The sequence below is a fragment of the Pleurodeles waltl genome, chromosome 6 (assembly GCF_031143425.1).
Source record: "Pleurodeles waltl isolate 20211129_DDA chromosome 6, aPleWal1.hap1.20221129, whole genome shotgun sequence".
In the NCBI taxonomy this organism is placed as follows: Eukaryota; Metazoa; Chordata; class Amphibia; order Caudata; family Salamandridae; genus Pleurodeles; species Pleurodeles waltl.
The window spans coordinates 83,857,616-83,878,086 of NC_090445.1; the positions used below are offsets into that span (position 1 = coordinate 83,857,616).

The following is a 20,471-nucleotide window of genomic DNA, read 5'->3' on the forward strand; positions in this document are numbered from 1 at the left end:
GAAATGACATAGGCACAGCAGCCCGGCTAGCTCAGTCGGTAGAGCATGAGACTCTTAATCTCAGGGTCGTGGGTTCAAGCCCCACGTTGGGCGTGATACTTTTTAAAGGCTTCTCCATTTTCGGGTTTAACATTAACTCTCACCTTTTTCAGATATTTCGCTGAGACTTAAAACTACACACACACACACATCCTGCAGTTTGCCTCACGATTCCCACAGGACTCCACACAACGCAGCACTTCCCGGCCTGAGAGGCGCCGCTGGGAGCGGTGCTAGGCCGAGCCTTTCCTGCGACCTTTCCTAGCCTGAGCCGCCCGTGCTTACAGCGAGCTCGGAGTCCGCTCCGGTCCGTCCTGTCCCCCCCATCCTTTCAAAAAGAGGAGTTTTACAGTCTCATCCCCGCTGGTGTTATGATTAAAGTAGTTCTGAAAACTACTTTATGTCAGCAGCGGGATTTGACCACGGGACTGAGGAAGATACTGCTCTTGAATGTGGCACCTTACAACGCTCAGCCATTCCGGCAGCCTCCGGACACAACTCTGGAGGCTGACTGCCACCTCGCGAAACAGGGAGAGTTCACACTGTTCTCTACTGGACATTTAAGTATGTGCCGAGAGACAGGTTGAGAGGACAGATGCATGTATGTACCAGAGTGAGCTCCAGAGAGACTGATGGGGACATAAGACTGGGGTAGAGCGAGAGATGGAGAAAGAGAAAGGTGCCTGTGTCGAGTCAGCAGCAGAGAAAATGAAACAAAGGGGCCTCCTGGAATAACTACACACTACTTCCTCACAAAGAACACACAGAGGGTGTGTGAAATGACATAGGCACAGCAGCCCGGCTAGCTCAGTCGATAGAGCATGAGACTCTTAATCTCAGGGTCGTGGGTTCGAGACCCATGTTGGGTGTGATGCTTTTTAAAGACTTTTCCATTTTCGGGTTGAACATTAAGACTCACCTTTTTCAGATATTTCGCTGAGGCTTAAAACTACACACACACACACATCCTGCAGTTTGCCTCACGATTCCCACAGGACTCCACACAACGCAGCACTTTCTGCCCTGGGTGGCGCTGCTGGGAGTGGTCCTAGGCCGAGCCTTTCCTGCGCCCTTTCCTAGCCTGAGCCGCCCATGCTTACAGCGAGCTCGGAGTCCGCTCCGGTCCGTCCTGTCCCCCCCCATCCTTTCAAAAAAAGGAGTTTAAGGTCTCATCCACGCTGGTGTTATGATTAAAGTAGGTATGAAAACTATTTTATGTCAGCAGTGGGATTTGACCACGGGACTGGGGAAGATACTGCTCTTCAATGTGGCACCTTACACCGCTCGGCCATTATGGCAGCCTGCGGAACACAGCTCTGGAGGCTGACTGCCACCTCGCGACACAGGGAGAGTTCACACTGTTCTCTACTGAACATTTAAGTATGTGCCCAGAGACAGGTTGAGAGGACAGATGCATGTATGTACCAGAGTGAGCTCCAGAGAGACTGATGGGGACATAAGACTAGGGTAGAGCGAGCGATGGAGAAAGAGAAAGGTGCCTGTGTCGAGTCAGCAGCAGAGAAAATGAAACAAAGGGGCCTCCTGGGATAACCACACACTACTTCCTCACAAAGAACACACAGAGGGTGTGTGAAATGACATAGACACAGCAGCCTCACTAGCTCAGTCGCTAGCGCATGAGACTCTTAATCTCAGGGTCGTGGGTTCAAGCCCCACGTTGGGCGTGATGCTTTTTAAAGGCTTCTCCATTTTCGGGTTTAACATTAACTCTCACCTTTTTCAGATATTTTGCTGAGGCTTAAAACTACACACACACACATCCTGCAGTTTGCCTCACGATTCCCACAGGACTCCACACAACGCAGCACTTCCCGCCCTGGGAGGCACCGCTGGGAGCGGTCCTATGCCGAGCCTTTCTTGCGCCCTTTCCTAGCCTGAGCCGCCCGTGCTTACAGCGAGCTCGGAGTCCGCACAGGTCAGTCCTGTCCCCCCCCCCCCATCCTTTCAAAAAGAGGAGTTTAAAGTCTCATTCCCGCTGGTGTTATGATTAAAGTAGGTATGAAAACTACTTTATGTCAGCAGCAGGACTTGATCACGTGACTGGGAAAGATACTGCTCTTGAATGTGGCGCCTTACACCGCTCGGCCATTCCGGCAGCCTCCGGAACATGCCTCTGGAGGCTGAATGCCACCTCGCGACACAGGGAGAGTTCACACTGTTCTATACTGGACATTTAAGCATGTGCCCAGAGACAGGTTGAGAGGACAGATGCATGTATGTACCAGATTGAGCTCCAGAGAGACTGATGGGGACATAAGACTGGGGTAGAGCGAGAGATGGAGAAAGAGAAAGGTGCCTGTGTCGAATCAGCAGCAGAGAAAATGAAACAAAGGGGCCTCCTGGGATAACCACACACTACTTCCTCACAAAGAACACACAGAGGGTGTGTGAAATGATATAGTCACAGCAGCCCGACTATCTCAGTGGGTAGTGCATGAGACTCTTAATTTGAGGGTTGTGGGTTCGAGCCCCATGTTGGGCGTGATGCTTTTTAAAGGCTTCTCCTTTTTCGGGTTTAACATTAACTCGCACCTTTTTCAGATATTTCGTTGAGGCTTAAAACTACACACACAAACATCCTGCAGTTTGCCTCACGATTCCCACAGGACTCCACACAACGCAGCACTTCCCGCCCTGGGAGGCGCCGCTGGGAGTGGTCCTAGGCCGAGCCTTTCCTGCGCCCTTTCCTAGCCTGAGCCGCCCGTGCTTACAGCGAGCTCGGAGCCCGCTCCGGTCCATCCTGTACCCCCCCAGCCTTTGAAAAAGAGGAGTTTAAGGTCTCATCCCCGCTGGTGTTATGATTAAAGTAGGTATGAAAACGACTTTATGTCAGCAGCGGGATTTGATCACGGGACTGGGGAAAATACTGCTTTTGAATGTGGGACCTTACACCGCTCGGCCATTCCGGCAGGCTCTGGAACATGGCTCTGGAGGCTGACTGCCACCTCGCGAAACAGGGAGAGTTCACACTGTTCTCTACTGGACATTTAAGTATGTGCCCAGAGACAGGTTGAGAGGACAGATGCATGTATGTACCAGAGTGAGCTCCAGAGAGTCTGATGGGGACATAAGACTGGGGTAGAGCGAGAGATGGAGAAAGAGAAAGGTGCCTGTGTCGAGTCAGCAGCAGAGAAAATGAAACAAAGGGGCCTCCTTGGATAACCACACACTACTTCCTCACAAAGAATACACAGAGGGTGTATGAAATGACATAGGCACAGGAGCCCGGCTAGCTCAGTCGGTAGAGCATGAGACTCTTAATCTCAGGGTCGTGGGTTCGAGCCCCATGTTGGGCGTGATGCTTTTTAAAGGCTTCTCCATTTTCGGGTTTAACATTAACTCTCACCTTTTTCAGATATTTTGCTGAGGCTTAAAACTACACACACACATCCTGCAGTTTGCCTCACGATTCCCACAGTACTCCACACAACGCAGCACTTCCCGCCCTGGGAGGCGCCGCTGGGAGCGGTCCTAGGCCGAGCCTTTTCTGCGCCCTTTCCTAGCCTGAGCCACCCGTGCTTACAGCGAGCTCGGAGTCCGCTCCGGTCCGTCCTGCCCTCCCCCCCCAAATCCTTTAAAAAAGAGGAATTTAAAGTCTCATCCCCGCTGGTGTTATGAATAAAGTAGGTATGAAAACTACTTTATGTCGGCAGCGGGAATTGATCACAAGACTGAGGAAGATACTGCTCTTGAATGTGGTACCTTACACCGCTCAGCCATTCCGGTAGCCTCCAGAACACGGCTCTGGAGGCTGACTGCCACCTCACGAAACAGGGAGAGTTCACACTGTTTTCTACTGGACATTTAAGTATGTGCCCAGAGACAGGTTGAGAGGACAGATGCATGTATGTACCAGAGTGAGCTCCAGAGAGACTGATGGGGACATAAGACTGGTGTAGAGCGAGAGATGGAGAAAGAGAAAGGTGCCTGTGTCGAGTCAGCCTCTGAGAAAATGAAACAAAGGGGCCTCCTGGGATAACCACACACTACTTCCTCACAAAGAACACACAGAGGGTGTGTGAAATGATATAGGAACAACAGCCCGGCTAGCTCAGTCGGTAGAGCATGAGACTCTTAATCTCAGGATCGTGGGTTCGAGCCCCATGTTGGGTGTGATGCTTTTTAAAGGGTTCTCCATTTTCGGGTTTAACATTAACTCTCACCTTTTTCAGATATTTTGCTGAGGCTTAAAACTACACACACACACATCCTGCAGTTTGCCTCACGATTCCCACAGGACTCCACACAATGCAGCACTTCCCGCCCTGGGAGGCTCCGCTAGGAGCGGTCCTAGGCCGAGACTTTCCTGCGCCCTTTCCTAGCCTGAGCCGCCCGTGCTTACAGCAAGCTCTGAGTCCGCTCCGGTCCGTCCTGTCTGCCCCCCATCCTTTCAAAAAGAGGAGTTTAAAGTCTCATCCCCGCTGGTGTTATGATTAAAGTAGGTATGATAACTACTTTACTTCGGCAGCAGGATTTGATCACGGGACTGGAGAAAATACTGCTCTTAAATGTGCCGCCTTACACCACTCGGCCATTCCGGCAGCCTCCTGAACATGGCTCTGGAGGCTGACTGCCACCTCGCGAAACAGGGAGAGTTCACACTGTTCTCTACTGGACATTTAATTATGTGCCCAGAGACAGGTTGAGAGGACAGATGCATGTATGTACCAGAGTGAGCTCCAGAGAGACTGATGGGGACATAAGACTGGGGTAGAGCGAGAGATGGAGAAAGAGAAAGGTGCCTGTGTCGAGTCAGCAGCAGAGAAAATGAAACAAAGGGGCCTCCTGGGAAAACCACACACTACTTCCTCACAAAGAACACACAGAGGGTGTGTGAAATGACATAGGAGTAGCAGTCTGGCTAGCTCAGTCGGTACAACATGATACTCTTTATCCCAGGGTCGTGGGTTTGAGCCCCACGTTGGGCATGATGCTTTTTAAAGGCTTCTCAATTTTCGGGTTTAACATTAACTCTCACCTTTTTCAGATATTTCGCTGAGGCTTAAAACTACACACACACATCCTGCAGTTTGCCTCACGATTCCCACAGGACTCCACACAACGCAGCACTTCCCGCCCTGGGAGGCGCCACTGGGAGCGGTCCTAGGCCGGGCCTTTCCTGCGCCCTTTCCTACCCTGAGCCGCCCGTGCTTACAGCGAGCACGGAGTCCGCTTCGGTCCCTCCTGCCCTCCCCCCCCCATCCTTTCAAAAAGAGGAATTTAAGGTCTCATCCCCGCTGGTGTTATGATTGAAGTAGGTATGAAAACTACTTTATGTCGGCAGCGGGATTTGATCACAGGACTGGGGAAAATACTGCTCTTGAATGTGGCACCTTACACTGCTCGGCCATTCCGGCAGCCTCCGAAACACGGTTCTGGAGGCTGTCTGCCACCTTGCGAAACAGGGAGAGTTCACACTGTTCTCTACTGGACATTTAAGCATGTGCCCAGAGATAGGTTGAGAGGACAGATGCATGTATGTACCAGAGTGAGCTCCAGAGAGACTGATGGGGACATAAGACTGGGGTAGAGCGAGAGATGGAGACAGAGAAAGGTGCCTGTGTCGGATCAACAGCTGAGAAAATGAAACAAAGGGGCCTCCTGGGGTAACCACACACTACTTCCTCACAAAGAACACACAGAGGGTGTGTGAAATGATATAGGAGCAACAGCCCGGCTAACTCAGTCGGTAGAGAATGAGACTTTTAATCTCAGTGTCGTGGGTTCGAGCCCCACGTTGGGTGTGATGCTTTTTAAAGGCTTCTCCATTTTCGGGTTTAACATTAACTCTCACCTTTTTCAGATATTTTGCTGAGCCTTAAAACTACACACACACACATCCTGCAGTTTGCCTCACGAGTCCCACAGGACTCCACACAAAGCAGCACTTCCCGCCCTGGGAGGCGCCGCTGGGAGCGGTCCTAGGCCGAGCCTTTCCTGCGCCCTTTCCTAGCCTGAGCCGCCCGTGCTAACAGCGAGCTCGGAGTCCGCTCCGGTCCACTCCTGTCCCCCCCCCATCCTTTCAAAAAGAGGAGTTTAAGGTCTCATCCCCGCTGGTGTTATGATTAAAGTAGGTATGAAAACTACTTTATGTCTGCAGCGGGATTTGATCACAGGACTGGGGAAGATACTGCTTTTGAATGTGGCACCTTACACCGCTCAGCCATTCCGGCAGCCTCCGGAAAACAGCTCTGGAGGCTGACTGCCACCTCGCGAAACAGGGAGAGTTCACACTGTTCTCTACTGGACATTTAAGTATGTGCCCAGAGACAGGTTGAGAGGACAGATGCATGTATGTACCAGAGTGAGCTACAGAGAGACTGATGAGGACATAAGACTGGGGTAGAGCGAGAGATGGAGAAAGAGAAAGGTGCCTGTGTCGAGTCAGCAGCAGAGAAAATGAAACAAAGGGGCCTCCTGGGATAACCACACTCTACTTCCTCACAAAGAACACACAGAGGGTGTGTGAAATAACATAGGCACAGCAGCCCGGCTAGCTCAGTCGGTAGAGCATGAGACTCTTAATCTCAGGGTCGTGGGTTCAAGCCCCACGTTGGGCGTCATGCTTTTTAAAGGCTTCTCCATTTTCGGGTTTAACATTAACTCTCACCTTTTTCAGATATTTTGCTGAGGCTTAAAACTACACACACACACATCCTGCAGTTTGCCTCACGATTCCCACAGGACTCCACACAACGCAGCACTTCCCGCCCTGGGAGGCGCCGCTGGGAGCGGTCCTAGGCCGAGCCTTTCGTGCGCCCTTTCCTAGCCTGAGCCGCCCGTGCTTACAGCGAGCTCGGAGTCCGCTCCGGTCCGTCCTGTCCCCCCCCATCCTTTCAAAAAGAGGAGTTTAAGGTCTCATCCCCGCTGGTGTTATGATTAAAGTAGGTATGAAAACTACTTTATGTCAGCAGCGGGATTTGACCACGGGACTGGGGAAGATACTGCTCTTGAATGTGGCGCCTTACACCGCTCGGCCATTCCGGCAGCCTCCGGAACACAGCTCTCGAGGCTGACTGCCACCTCGCGAAACAGGGAGAGTTCACACTCTTCTCTACTGGACATTTAAGCATGTGCCCAGAGACAGGTTGAAAGGACAGATGCATGTATGTACCAGAGTGAGCTCCAGAGAGACTGATGAGGACATAAGACTGAGGTAGAGCGAGAGATGGAGAAAGAGAAAGGTGCCTGTGTCGAGTCAGCAGCAGAGAAAATGAAACAAAGGGGCCTCCTGGGATAACCACACACTACTTCCTCACAAAGAACACACAGAGGGTGTGTGAAACGACATAGGTACAGCAGCCCGGCTAGCTCAGTCGGTAGAGCATGAGACTCTTAATTTCAGGGTCGTGGGTTCAAGCCCACGTTGGGCGTGATGCTTTTTAAAGGCTTCTCCATTGTCGGGTATAACATTAACTCTCACCTTTTTCAGATATTTCGCTGAGGCTTAAAACTACACACACACACACACATCCTGCAGTTTGCCTCACTATTCCCACAGGACTCCACACAACGCAGCACTTCCCACCCTGGGAGGCGCCGCTGGGAGCGGTCCTAGGCCGAGCCTTTCCTGCGCCCTTTCCTAGCCTGAGCTGCCCGTGCTTCCAGCGAGCTCGGAGTCCGCTCCGGTCCGTCCTGCCCCCCCCCATCCTTTCAAAAAGAGGAGTTTAAGGTCTCATCCCCGCTGGTGTTATGATTAAAGTAGGTATGAAAACTACTTTATGTCGGCAGCGGGATTTGATCACAGGACTGAGGAAAATACTGCTCTTGAATGTGGCACCTTACACCGCTCGGCCATTCCGGCAGCCTCTGGAACACAGCTCTGGAAGCTGACAGCCACCTCGCGAAACAGGGAGAGTTCACACTGTTCTCTACTGGACATTTAAGTATGTGCCCAGAGACAGGTTGAGAGGACAGATGCATGTATGTACCAGAGTGAGCTCCAGAGAGACTGATGGGGACATAAGACTGGGGTAGAGCGAGAGATGGAGAAAGAGAAAGGTGCCTGTGTCGAGTCAGCAGCAGAGAAAATGAAACAAAGGGGCCTCCTTGGATAACCACACACTACTTCCTCACAAAGAACACACAGAGGGTGTGTGAAATAAAGCAGGCACAGCAGCCTACCTAGCTCAGTCAGTAGAACATGAGACTCTTAATCTCAGGGTCGTGGGTTTGAGCCCCATGTTGGGTGTGATGCTTTTTAAAGGCTTCTCCATTTTCGGGTTTAACATTAACTCTCACCTTTTTCAGATATTTTGCTTAGGCTTAAAACTACACACACACACATCCTGCAGTTTGCCTCACGATTCCCACAGGACTCCACACAACGCAGCACTTCCCGCCCTGGGAGGCGCCGCTGGGAGCGGTCCTAGGCCGAGCCTTTCCTGCGCCCTTTCCTAGCCTGAGCCGCCCGTGCTTACAGCGAGCTCGGAGTCCGCTCTGGTCCGTCCTGTCCCCCCCCATCCTTTCAAAAAGAGGAGTTTAAGGTCTCATCCCCGCTGGTGTTATGATTAAAGTAGGTATGAAAACTACTTTATGTCAGCAGCGGGATTTGACCACAGGACTGGGGAAGATACTGCTCTTGAATGTGGCGCCTTACACCGCTCGGCCATTCCGGCAGCCTCAGGAAGACACGTTCTCCTGGATCCATTTGGACCTAGTAGACCCTGTGATACACAATGAAAATACAGGCCTGTTTCTGTTGAACACATTAAAATGTTGAATTAACTAGGCCTTGAAGAAATGTCTATTGTGCTTGAAACGCATTATGTTGCAAGGCTTGCTAAACTGATGGCCATCATGAGACACCACCGCATGCTAGCTTGCGAAATCCTCACTGCTAAAAGTACTAACGTATGCACTTATGGTTCCTCTTTCTCCACATATAGATGTATCACAAGACATTTGATTCAGAGGACATTGTGCAAGCTTCCTGTCCATGATTCTAACCCTTATATGGAACATCACGTGTGCTATATAGAAACATTTAATCATACGACATTATCAAGAACCAATGAAAATGTATTCAAATGTCTGCGGTTTAATGCTATAAAAGATCATGCATTACTTCTTTGGGCAGACTGTTCGAGCTGGATTTTGCTCGCTCAAGTCTCCGTGTACACGTATTTCTTATTGTGTCTTATTAGTTCTTATTAAAAGTAATCTAAAGAAGAGCGGCTGGTCTCGGTTTGTTTCCTGAATTGTCTGGATCTGGAATACTCTGACTGGGCTTCGATAACTTGGCTTCGACATCTGGTGGAGAATTGCGATCGGATCTACTATCTCACAGGCTCAGCTCCTGCCTCTCTGCGGAGGGGGGGCAACGGCGTCTTGGGCTGGTCGGGTCCCCTCCGGGGCAGGGTGTTGGTGCTGTCGTAAGTATCTGTCATTTCCTCGGTCCCGTCTGTTTATATTTTAAGTTTTGTTTCCCTCTTCTTCTCTCTCTCTCCCTCTGTTCGCAGAGGGTGTTGTATAGGGGGGAGGTGGCGGGGGGATTTATGTAGGTGGCGGGGGGATTTATGTTTGCACTTCTACATGGAGTTGTGGATAATTGTACTATATGCTATTCCTATTAGCCTGCTGTTCTTTCTTGTTATGTTTGTTCTTTGTTTACGGTGGCATGCGGATGTTCCTGTCCCCATTATTCCAGACTCTTCTACAGTACCTCGTTCAGACATTCAGATGATGGCCTTCAGATGGCCGCGTGCTGGAGTTTTGTGTTGATATTATCGTTTCTGCCTTATTGCGCCATTTCCTTCCCTCTTTTGTTCTCACTGCTAAGGAATTCATGGTTCGGTAGTTGCTGTAAATATTATAAAAGGGTTTCTGATTACCCAGCGACGCTACATGTGTGAGGCTGTTAGTGGTATGGTCTCGGTACACAGTGGACGGCGCTGTGTGGCCACAGCTCCCAACCGGAAAGGGTTGGGGCAGCATTTCCCAGCCAGAGGGGCTGGGGAGTGATACTTTGGCCAGAGGGGTTGGTGATTGTCCACCCCAGCAGGAAGGGCAGGTTGTGCCCGGTGATTGATCGAGTGGTAGGTGTCCACTCCAGTGGAGCAGGCAAGGCAGGCAGTGCCGTGCTCTCGCATATTTATTTATTTGTTTTCTCTCTCTCTCTGCGCTGATAACGTTGCGGTGTTGTGCTCTGTGGGGGCGTTGTATTGCATTTTTCCTTCCTTTTTTCTGCTCTTTCTCTCTCTCTCTCCGGCTGGTTAGATGGAGAGATGGAGGGGGTGATTGAATTCTGTGTTAGGATAGTGGAGAGAATGTAGTGAGGAAGGGGATGTGTATTAACTGACTGACTCAAGTTGCGGTTGTACCAGAACTCAGGAGCATTACGCCCGCCAGTACTGTTACAGTGACTGATTACTACGACTGACAGGGTCTGCCTGCGCACCACACTCTACTGTCACCACGCACCAGCACCAGCACAAAGGGTGGGAGGCATGAGCATCAAGTAGGGCAAGCACCTGTTTTTGTTATATTGTTATCGTATTGTCCTATATGTGATTGAGTGCACTGTTCACCATTATTGCATTACCTGTGTGACACCCGCCACGGATCTGGTCCAGGTTCTAATCCCATACAGCCGCACCCTGTCTCAGGGCAGGAAAGCAAGGGTTTGGGATCTTTGCCTTTCTCTCTTGACTTTCCTGTCATCTTTTATTCGCTAAAAGGACGCCAGTGTACGCCGTCACCAGCACCTTGGCACTGTTTTTTCTTCATTCCAACTTGTGCATGCTTGAGGTGAACAAGGCTGCGTGTACTGTTGTGTGATTGCAGACAAACTCTCCGCTTCACTAATAACAAATGCGGTTGGCAGTACTGATTTGAGTGCAGGTTTTCCTCATGTGTCATTTGATATGAGCGGCAGAAATAAGCCGACTCCCTGGTGTTTCCTGGTGTGACCGAACTGTTTACGTGAAGTGTTAAGGGAAAGCAGTGACCTTTTATTTAGCTATGGGGAACCCCTTTAGCAAGGAACATTTGGACACACACCAAATAACACCCCCTAAGGATAGTCCTGCCTACCAAGTAGCCGTTAAGCAAGGACTACATGCATTAATGTTTCTTGACAAATGGCACAGGCTGACGGAAAAACGACCCGACTTACAATTTCCAAGTAATGGCACATATGACATGAACAAGTTGTCATACTTGAGACAAATGCTGATTCTAAGGGGACGTAAGACTCGTAACCTGGAATGGGACAGTTTCTATTCCTGGGACTATTGCCTACGAGACCTCCGTCACACAAACGACATAAAAGCTAAAGTGTGCAAGGAATTGGTGGTGTTGAAAGACGGATTTTATTGTGAAAGACAGAGAAATGAGAAGAGGGAGGAGCGGAGGGATAAAATGCTCGATATGGTAGGAACATTCCCATGTCTTCCTGTGGTAGGTGCGCCATCACAGGAACACAGTATGCAGGGAACAACAAAGGAAGAGACCGAGGACGCACTCATAGAAGACATACTGATGGGGAGGTTAGGTAATGAGAAGAAAACAGTGAGTTCGGAGGAAAAAGTGCACGTTGAGCACTTAGCGACAGGTACGGAGCCTCCTGAGCTATCTCTGGCTCAGAAAACTGCAGCCCAAGAGCTCGCACATGGTTTAATAAAAGAGGAACTCACAAAAATGAACCTTGACCGAGTGAAAGACTTTCAAATGCTGCAGGAAGTCAGAGAGGAAGTGGCCCACATTGCTCAGAAAACGGACAAGGAAAGTGACAGTTTGTTGGCACAGGCTACAAAGAAAGGAAATGGACCAAAATTGCTGAATACACATTGGAAACAGCAGTTCCAAGACGCGTCCAGGGACAGTAGTGAAGGGATAAAGGGATTGCATGAGCTGATATGGGAAATATGTATTTTCACACACCACACGAAGCATAACATTGATATTTTGACGAGGTTTTTAGACGGAAGTCTATTTGAAAAGAGGAACAGCCTCACAGCAACACAATTGAAAGGAAATTCACCATACGGTACACCGAGTGCTTCTCCCAGCACACTAAGAAAGACTAAGTTCCTGAAATCAGACAGAAAAAATTGTCGTGCCATACTCACAGATCTCATTGATAAAAGACTGATATTTGCGGAAGTAGAAAGAGATAACAATAGGGAATACAGAGAGGAACTTCTAGCCATGGCGCGAACAGAACTGATGGCCCTAGGCCCTGAGATACACCAGATATATGCTCACTACACTAACAGCACAAATCCCCTGCCAACAGAATACAGTTGGGACACTTCTCAAATGAGTTTCACAGATGCAGACGTGCCATCCTGGAGTAATGACAAATTGTCTGAAAAACTGGAATACGCTATATTAAAATTACAGAAATGGAAAGAATTGAAAGAAGGGTTAAAAGCAGCTCAGGTTCTGCAGAGCCTAGAGAAAAATAAGGAAGGGACAGAACAGGCACAGACGAAGATGATGCCTCTGAGAGAGGTACCTTCGTCCTCCCTAGGGGAGGATGGCCATACCCCAACATATGTCTATGTACCTTGGCATAGAGCTGACCTGTTTTCCTTCACCAAAGACTTCCCAAAATTACGCGATGAGCCACACAAATGGTACACAGAATTGAATAGAATAGTGGCAATGGGAGAAATGTTGTGGAAGGATTTGAACATGTTATTCAGTATAATAATACCACGAGATTTATGGGAGGATTGTAAGAAGGTGGTAGGATGGCCGGCAGAGGAACCAGTGAGGGGAAAAGGGGGGGCACCGGGACAAGAGGTAGAGACCGCAAGAGACAAGGTGATGAAATACATACGAGAAAAAGTACCAGAGGAAAAGGTTGATTGGTCTAAAATAATACATACAAAACAGGAGAAGAATGAGAGTGTGACAAGTTATTATGACCGCCTTCTACAGGTCTACCAGCAGAGTAGTGGAATGAGGAACCCACTGGGTGAGGCGATGCCTGCGTTTGTGACCAACTTTGTATATGGATTACAACAGCCTATACAAACTCATTTACAAACGTCTTTTGTGTGTTGGCAACAAGAACCCATTGACAAAGTGTTAGCAGCAGCCAGGTATTGCGCAGACTATCAAACAAATATCCAAAGGGCAGATGATGAGAAATTGAAAAAGGATAAGGTCAAATTAATGGTGGCACAAGAACGATTTTACAATAATAATCAAAGCAGGGGCAAGGGAAGGGGCAGGGGCAGAGGACAGGGTGAACGAGTAACTTTCACGCCCCCGCCAGGCACCACCTGTTTCCACTGTAATCAACAGGGACACTGGAAGGCAGATTGCCCTTTTTTAGCCAGGGGACAAAGAAGTAGAGGTCAGCAGAGACAACAACAGGGCAGTATACGATACGGAACACAACAGTTACTACCCCCACCTTATACAAACAATGCATATGATGCTGCCACAGTAAATGACCCGGTTTGTGCGGGGTGGGGTACATATCAAGACATACCACAGGCACCTCAGGGGGGACATGGGTTTCCATACCCACCTCCTGTGGAGACACATTTCACAGGCCCAGTACTGTCGGTTGATCAAGAAGGTCCATATGTAGATGGGACAGTGCTAAGCAAAACTGTGCCTTTTTTAGTTGACACTGGGGCCACTATGTCAATGCTAAAGGCCTCTGATGTACCCAACGCACCATTATCAGCAACTCAAATAACAGCCGTAGGTTTGACAGGACAACCTATGAATGAATACTTAACACAACCATTGAAATTCAAAGTAGGCCCTATTACTGTAAATCATCAGTTTATTTTTGGGAGACACTGTCCAGTAAATTTGCTAGGAAGGGATCTCCTATGTAAGTTACAGTGCACCATCAGCTGCTCACCTGAAGGGATCTTCCTGGAAAGCAAGGAGAATGGGATAGCATTACAGGCTTTCATGGGATGTGACCCCAGAGGTAAGGGACAAGAACAAAGTCTCCCACAAGAATTACAAGACTCGGTCCCTAGTGAAGTGTGGGCAAAGGGGCCAAATGATGTGGGAAGAATATTAGATTGCCCCCCAGTGCGAGTGACACTGCGCCCTGGAGCCCGTCTACCACAGGTGCCACAATACAAAATAGCCAAAGAGGGAGAGGAGGGGATAGCTCCAGTAATAGAAGAGCTTTTAAAGAAGGGAGTGCTGCGGGAGGTACGACACAGCCCATGCAACACTCCTATTCTCCCCGTGAAAAAGGCAGCGAAAGGACCAGATGGGTCCCCGGTATACCGATTTACTCAAGATCTTAGGGAACTGAACAAGGCAGTTATACCATCATTCCCTGTGGTTCCCAACCCAGCCACCATCATATCAAACATTCCCAGTACATCTTCGCATTTCACAGTCCTAGATCTCAGTAATGCTTTTTTCTCAGTGCCTCTTCATAGGGAGTCTCAGGGTCTATTCTGTTTTACGTACAAAAATAGAAAAATGACATATACATGTCTCCCTCAGGGGTTTGTGGACAGTCCAACATTATTCTCAGACGCCTTAAGAGCAGACTTGGCATCATTGCACTTTGCAGGAGGATCAACTTTGATACAATACATTGATGATTTGTTGCTAGCCTCACCATCACGGGAAGCGTGTGTTCAGGACACCGTGGCCCTACTCTGTCACCTTGCCATAAAAGGACATAAGGTCTCCCCAAAGAAGTTGCAGTTCTGCCAATCAAAGGTGAAGTACCTAGGGCACGAACTGTCACCAGGGTCCAGGAGATTGCTACCAGATAGGATAGCAACAATAACTCAGCACCCCAGGCCACAATCACAGAAGGAGGTGAGGGCTTTCCTTGGGGTGGCAGGTTACTGCAGGCATTGGATACCGAACTTCTCCCTGATTGCACGACCACTTTTGAATTTAACACACAAGGATGTGCCAGACAAAGTACCATGGTCAGAAAACTGTGAAGAGGCTTTTCAGAAATTGAAGTTAGCATTGTGTGCAGCACCAGCATTAGGCCTCCCAGATTACACCAAAGATTTCCATTTATTTTGCCATGAAAAAGGTGGTTGCTCCTTAGGGGTTTTGGCACAAAAACACGGCACCTTCTACCGCCCAGTGGCTTACTATTCGGCTACCCTGGACCCAGTAGCAGCAGGTCTTCCCCCATGTCTGAAGGCAGTGGCAGCAGCCGCTTTAGCAGTGGAACAATCAGAAAACATTGTCCTGGCTCACACTTTGGTGTTACATGTCCCACACGCAATTGACACATTACTAACTACCACCAAGACCCAGCACCTGACGAATGCTCGCCTCTCACGCTATGAGTTGACACTATTGGCACCACATATAAGGATAAAGAGATGCACAACATTGAATCCCTCCTGCCTGTTGCCTACCGAAATGGATCACGATGATCCCACCATAGATAATTCTTTCCACGATTGTATTATGGCAGTCGACACACACACCAAGGTGAGGCCAGATCTCAGAGACACCCCATTCCCTGAGGCCGAGGGCGATTTGTTTGTGGATGGTTCATGCATTAGGGACCACACAGGGATGCTACAAGCAGCCTATGCTGTGGGGACGGCCACAAGATTACTTGAAGGAGGAAGGCTACCAAAGATTAAAAGTGCCCAGGCAGCAGAATTAGTAGCACTAATCAGAGCATGCACATTGGCAGCGGGAAAGACAACGAATATTTACACAGACAGCCAATATGCTTTTGGGGTCACTCATGATTTCGGTCAACTGTGGGCAATGAGGGGATTTCTCACTTCAGCAGGCCAACACATACAACATGCTTCATTGATTGTTGCCTTGTTGCAAGCTCTACTATTGCCCAGAAAAATTGCAATTGGAAAATGTGCAGCCCACACTTCTGCTAAGGACTATGTTTCTGTGGGAAATGCTTTTGTTGACAAAGAGGCACGAAGAATAGCCCTCAGTGGGTGTGAGTATGTAATGGTCCAGGTTAAACCCACCACAATAGCTAAAGAGGAAAGTACATATTTTGATCCAAAATGTGTTCAACAGCAGGCTGACGGGTCAGAACTAACAGATTGGGAAAAGGGTGGTTGCAAGACAGACGGGGAGGGTGTGTGGGTGGGACCCAACGGTAAAATATGCCTACCATCCACATTACTGCCCTCTATGGCACGCCTTTTCCATGGCCCCTCACATGTGGGTAGGGATGGAATGATACGACTGTTTTCACAATGTTGGTTTAATACCAAATTTCGGCAACATGCAGAACATTTATGTAAGAGATGCACAGTTTGTGCACAGTACAACACGGGAAAAGGTACACCAACCGCTTCGGGCCATTTCCCACCGCCACATGGACCCTTTGAGAGCCTCCAAATGGATTTCATTGAGATGCCCCCGGTATACAAGCTAAAATATGTTTTGGTAATCGTTTGTATGTTCAGCAAATGGACTGAGGCATACCCCACCAGGAACTGTGATGCACAAACTGTGGCTAAGTGCCTTTTAAAAGAGTTAATACCACGTTTTGGGGTGCCGACTCTTTTAAGTTCAGACAATGGACCAGGATTCATTTCACATGTTATTCAGGGCCTTTGCAAAGGGCTGGGAATAACACAAAAGTTGCATTGCGCATACCATCCACCTGCAGCAGGGGCAGTAGAGAGAAAAAATGGGGTGTTGAAAAACAGAATAGGGAAGATATGCGCAGTGACTGAACTATCTTGGATTGATGCATTACCATTAGCGCTCCTTGCTATGAGAAGTACCCCTGATAGAGTCACAAAACTAAGTCCCCATGAGGTGCTATTTGGGCGCCCCATGAATATTCCAGGCCACATGTCAGTTGCCCCATTGGCAATAACAGATGATCTTTTGTTACAATATTGCAGGAAGATAACAGAGACGTTACGCTGTCTTCACCGCCAGGTACTGCAGGCCCTGCCAGAAGGAGGAACGCCACCTGAACACGGACTACTGCCTGGCAACTGGGTTTGGGTCAAGGCCCACACTAGGCGTCATTGCCTTCAACCACGATGGAAAGGGCCTTACCAAGTCCTACTGACAACAGCCACAGCGGTCAAGTGTGAGGGTCTCAAATACTGGATCCACAGCTCACACACCAAGAGAGCAATTGAACCGGAGGTCATCCAGCCACCACCTGCGGTACCCATAAAGGTCACACCTGCACCGCAGGGGTACAACCTTCGATCAACGAAAAACACCAAACAAAACACCAAACAACACTGACAGGGCTGCTCGTGCTGCACTCCTACAGGAGTCAGGAGGTGCAAGCGGGTCCTGCGGAGAGACTACAGGGCTGCTCGTGCTGCACTCCTACAGGAGTCAGGAGGTGCAAGCGGGTCCTGCGGAGAGACTACAGGGCTGCTCGTGCTGCTCTCCTACAGGAGTCAGGAGACGCAAGCGGGTCCATCAAAGAATTCTTGATAAACTGCTCGTGCTGTACACCTCAGGAGAGGGATGGGGGCAATAGGGTCTCACCTGAATATCTACGTATATCATACAAGTGGGTTCAAGTGCTAGTAACCTCTGACACCACTCTGTGACATGCCAACAAGAAGATACAGAGAATAAGAGATTAACAGACAAGAACTAAACAAGTGCAAGCTGTGACACTTGAAATAGAATAATGCCTAGAAGAAGAAGAAAAGAGAAAAAGTGGCCTATGGTACTAACTGCCATATGTACCCCTGTTCCAGCAATAATTATCACTATAATACTTATTATATATCATGAAGAAATACAAATCCCATATCTGGACCAAGAACATTATATAAATAACAGTGTAAACAAAATAGGGATTACCAATGCAGTAGAACAAGAAGAAGGGGAGAACTCTAGTGTGGTAGAAAGGGAGGGGAACAGGACACAGTGGATAAAATATTCCAAATGGGAGGAAGATGGGAAAAATTACAGGGATAATGCATTTGTGCAAATGGTGAAATTTTATAAGGAATTGGCAAATGTGTCTGATTGCTATATTTGTACACATATACCCACCTCTGCCCAGGGAAGGACAGATTACGCCCAGATTCCTCTTCCTCAGTATGCTTCATGTCACATACTAAACAGCATGTTTGCAAAGGAAGTAAATGGGACTATAAAGAGAAGGCCACCTAAAAGGAAGAGGAAGGTTGGAAAAGGGAGATTAAAAGAGGGAAACAGTGGGGAAGGAAGAGAAAGTAAAGAAGGAGGTAGGATGGGTGTGTGTGGACAACTTGTACCGGAAAAAGGTGAAGCAGAGCTACTGGAAGCATTTAACATAGGAAGAGATGAGGGTTATGTACAGGGGGAGAAGAACATAGATATATCACAAATATCCCTTTCTATACATAAGGAGAAGAAGGGGTCATGGTGTTTTCAATACCTCAAAGGCAGCATCCCAAGACCAAATACATTTTATGATAAGGTGTGTCGAATGGTTACACCAGTAATGAAATGCCCTAACATACACCTCCCCAACCATAATAAGAGCAGCATAAAAGTAGGAGAAAGCACCTGCTCCAAATACTCTGATTTGGATAACATACGGAAGGGCCCAGAAGGTTTGTCTATAGGTCTCTCAGCTCCAAGGGGAATATACATAGTATGCGGGACATCTGCATATTTTAGACTGCCTGCAGGGTGGCAGGGCTCCTGCTACCTGGCGTTCGTACTACCCCGAATGTTGCATATAACAAATTTGACCAATGCAACACAAAAGGCACCGGGTAGGGTACGAAGAAGAAGGGCACCTACTTGGTTGGATAGGTTCATAGCAGTGGAAGGAATAGTTGTGATGCCATTAGGAATAGCGCATTCAGAATATCAAATACACAGATTGGCAGTATTGGTAGAAACATTAGCAAGTTCTACTGCAGCAGCTTTAGGTAACATTACTGAAGAACTTACAGACCTAAGAGCTGTTGTAATACAGAACAGACTTGCATTAGACATCATTTTAGCAGGAGCCGGTGGTGTATGTAACGTGATCCATCAGGAATGCTGAGTTTTAATACCAGACAACAGTGGGAATGTGAGGATGGCAATAGGGAAAATAGAGGTGGTAGAAGAAGGAGCAAGGAAAGTGGCGGATGTGACGGATGTGACGGAAATAGGAGGAATACTAAAGGACATCGCAGCATGGTTCCGTGGTTGGGGATCCTGGCTGATAGAAGTACTGGTGGTGGGAATAGTAGGATTTATAACATTATGTGTGTTGATAAGGGTGTGTCCTTCCTGTTTGAACATGTTAATGAAGAAAATGTGTCATAAGGACACTGAGCACCATCATAAGAGAAGGCATGAGGATGAGACCAGGGAAAATGATGATATTGAAATGACACCTGTCCATCAGGATGATTAAACGGTCAATGAGTGTTTTCATTGGGTATCAGAGGGCGGAATGTGGAATCACGTTCTCCTGGATCCATTTGGACCTAGTAGACCCTGTGATACACAATGAAAATACAGGCCTGTTTCTGTTGAACACATTAAAATGTTGAATTAACTAGGCCTTGAAGAAATGTCTATTGTGCTTGAAACGCATTATGTTGCAAGGCTTGCTAAACTGATGGCCATCATGAGACACCACCGCATGCTAGCTTGCGAAATCCTCACTGCTAAAAGTACTAACGTATGCACTTATGGTTCCTCTTTCTCCACATATAGATGTATCACAAGACATTTGATTCAGAGGACATTGTGCAAGCTTCCTGTCCATGATTCTAACCCTTATATGGAACATCACGTGTGCTATATAGAAACATTTAATCATACGACATTATCAAGAACCAATGAAAATGTATTCAAATGTCTGCGGTTTAATGCTATAAAAGATCATGCATTACTTCTTTGGGCAGACTGTTCGAGCTGGATTTTGCTCGCTCAAGTCTCCGTGTACACGTATTTCTTATTGTGTCTTATTAGTTCTTATTAAAAGTAATCTAAAGAAGAGCGGCTGGTCTCGGTTTGTTTCCTGAATTGTCTGGATCTGGAATACTCTGACTGGGCTTCGATAACTTGGCTTCGACAGGCTCTCGAGGCTGACTGCCACCTCGCGAAACAGGGAGAGTTCACACTCTTCTCTACTGGACATTTAAGCATGTGCCCAGAGACAGGTTGAAAGGACAGATGCATGTATGTACCAGAGTGAGCTCCAGAGAGACTGATGAGGACATAAGACTGGGGTAGAGCGAGAGATGGAGAAAGAGAAAGGTGCCTGTGTCGAGTCAGCAGCAGAGAAAATGAAACAAAGGGGCCTCCTGGGATAACCACACACTACTTCCTCACAAAGAGCACACAGAGGGTGTGTGAAATGACATAGGTACAGCAGCCCGGCTAGCTCAGTCGGTAGAGCATGAGACTCTTAATCTCAGGGTCGTGGGTTCAAGCCCACGTTGGGCGTGATGCTTTTTAAAGGCTTCTCCATTGTCGGGTATAACATTAACTCTCACCTTTTTCAGATATTTCGCTGAGGCTTAAAACTACACACA

The 20,471-nt window shown here is 48.3% G+C and overlaps 1 long non-coding RNA gene and 4 other non-coding genes across 5 annotated transcripts; all 5 read left to right on the plus strand.

Moving 5' to 3' along the window:
* The first annotated feature begins 20 nt into the window (after positions 1 to 20).
* TRNAK-CUU (transfer RNA lysine (anticodon CUU)) lies at positions 21 to 93 on the plus strand. Its single transcript has one exon. It is a non-coding gene; the product is annotated as a tRNA-Lys (tRNA).
* A 3,190-nt stretch (positions 94 to 3,283) lies between these two features.
* TRNAK-CUU (transfer RNA lysine (anticodon CUU)) lies at positions 3,284 to 3,356 on the plus strand. The gene has a single exon. It is a non-coding gene; the product is annotated as a tRNA-Lys (tRNA).
* A 2,375-nt stretch (positions 3,357 to 5,731) lies between these two features.
* On the plus strand, positions 5,732 to 5,804 carry TRNAK-UUU (transfer RNA lysine (anticodon UUU)). The gene has a single exon. It is a non-coding gene; the product is annotated as a tRNA-Lys (tRNA).
* A 743-nt stretch (positions 5,805 to 6,547) lies between these two features.
* Positions 6,548 to 6,620, plus strand: TRNAK-CUU (transfer RNA lysine (anticodon CUU)). The gene has a single exon. It is a non-coding gene; the product is annotated as a tRNA-Lys (tRNA).
* Positions 6,621 to 8,705: 2,085 nt separating this feature from the next.
* On the plus strand, positions 8,706 to 19,930 carry LOC138299250 (uncharacterized). Its single transcript, XR_011204728.1, has 2 exons — positions 8,706 to 9,434; positions 16,869 to 19,930. It is a non-coding gene; the product is annotated as an uncharacterized lncRNA (long non-coding RNA).
* The last annotated feature ends 541 nt before the right edge of the window (positions 19,931 to 20,471 follow it).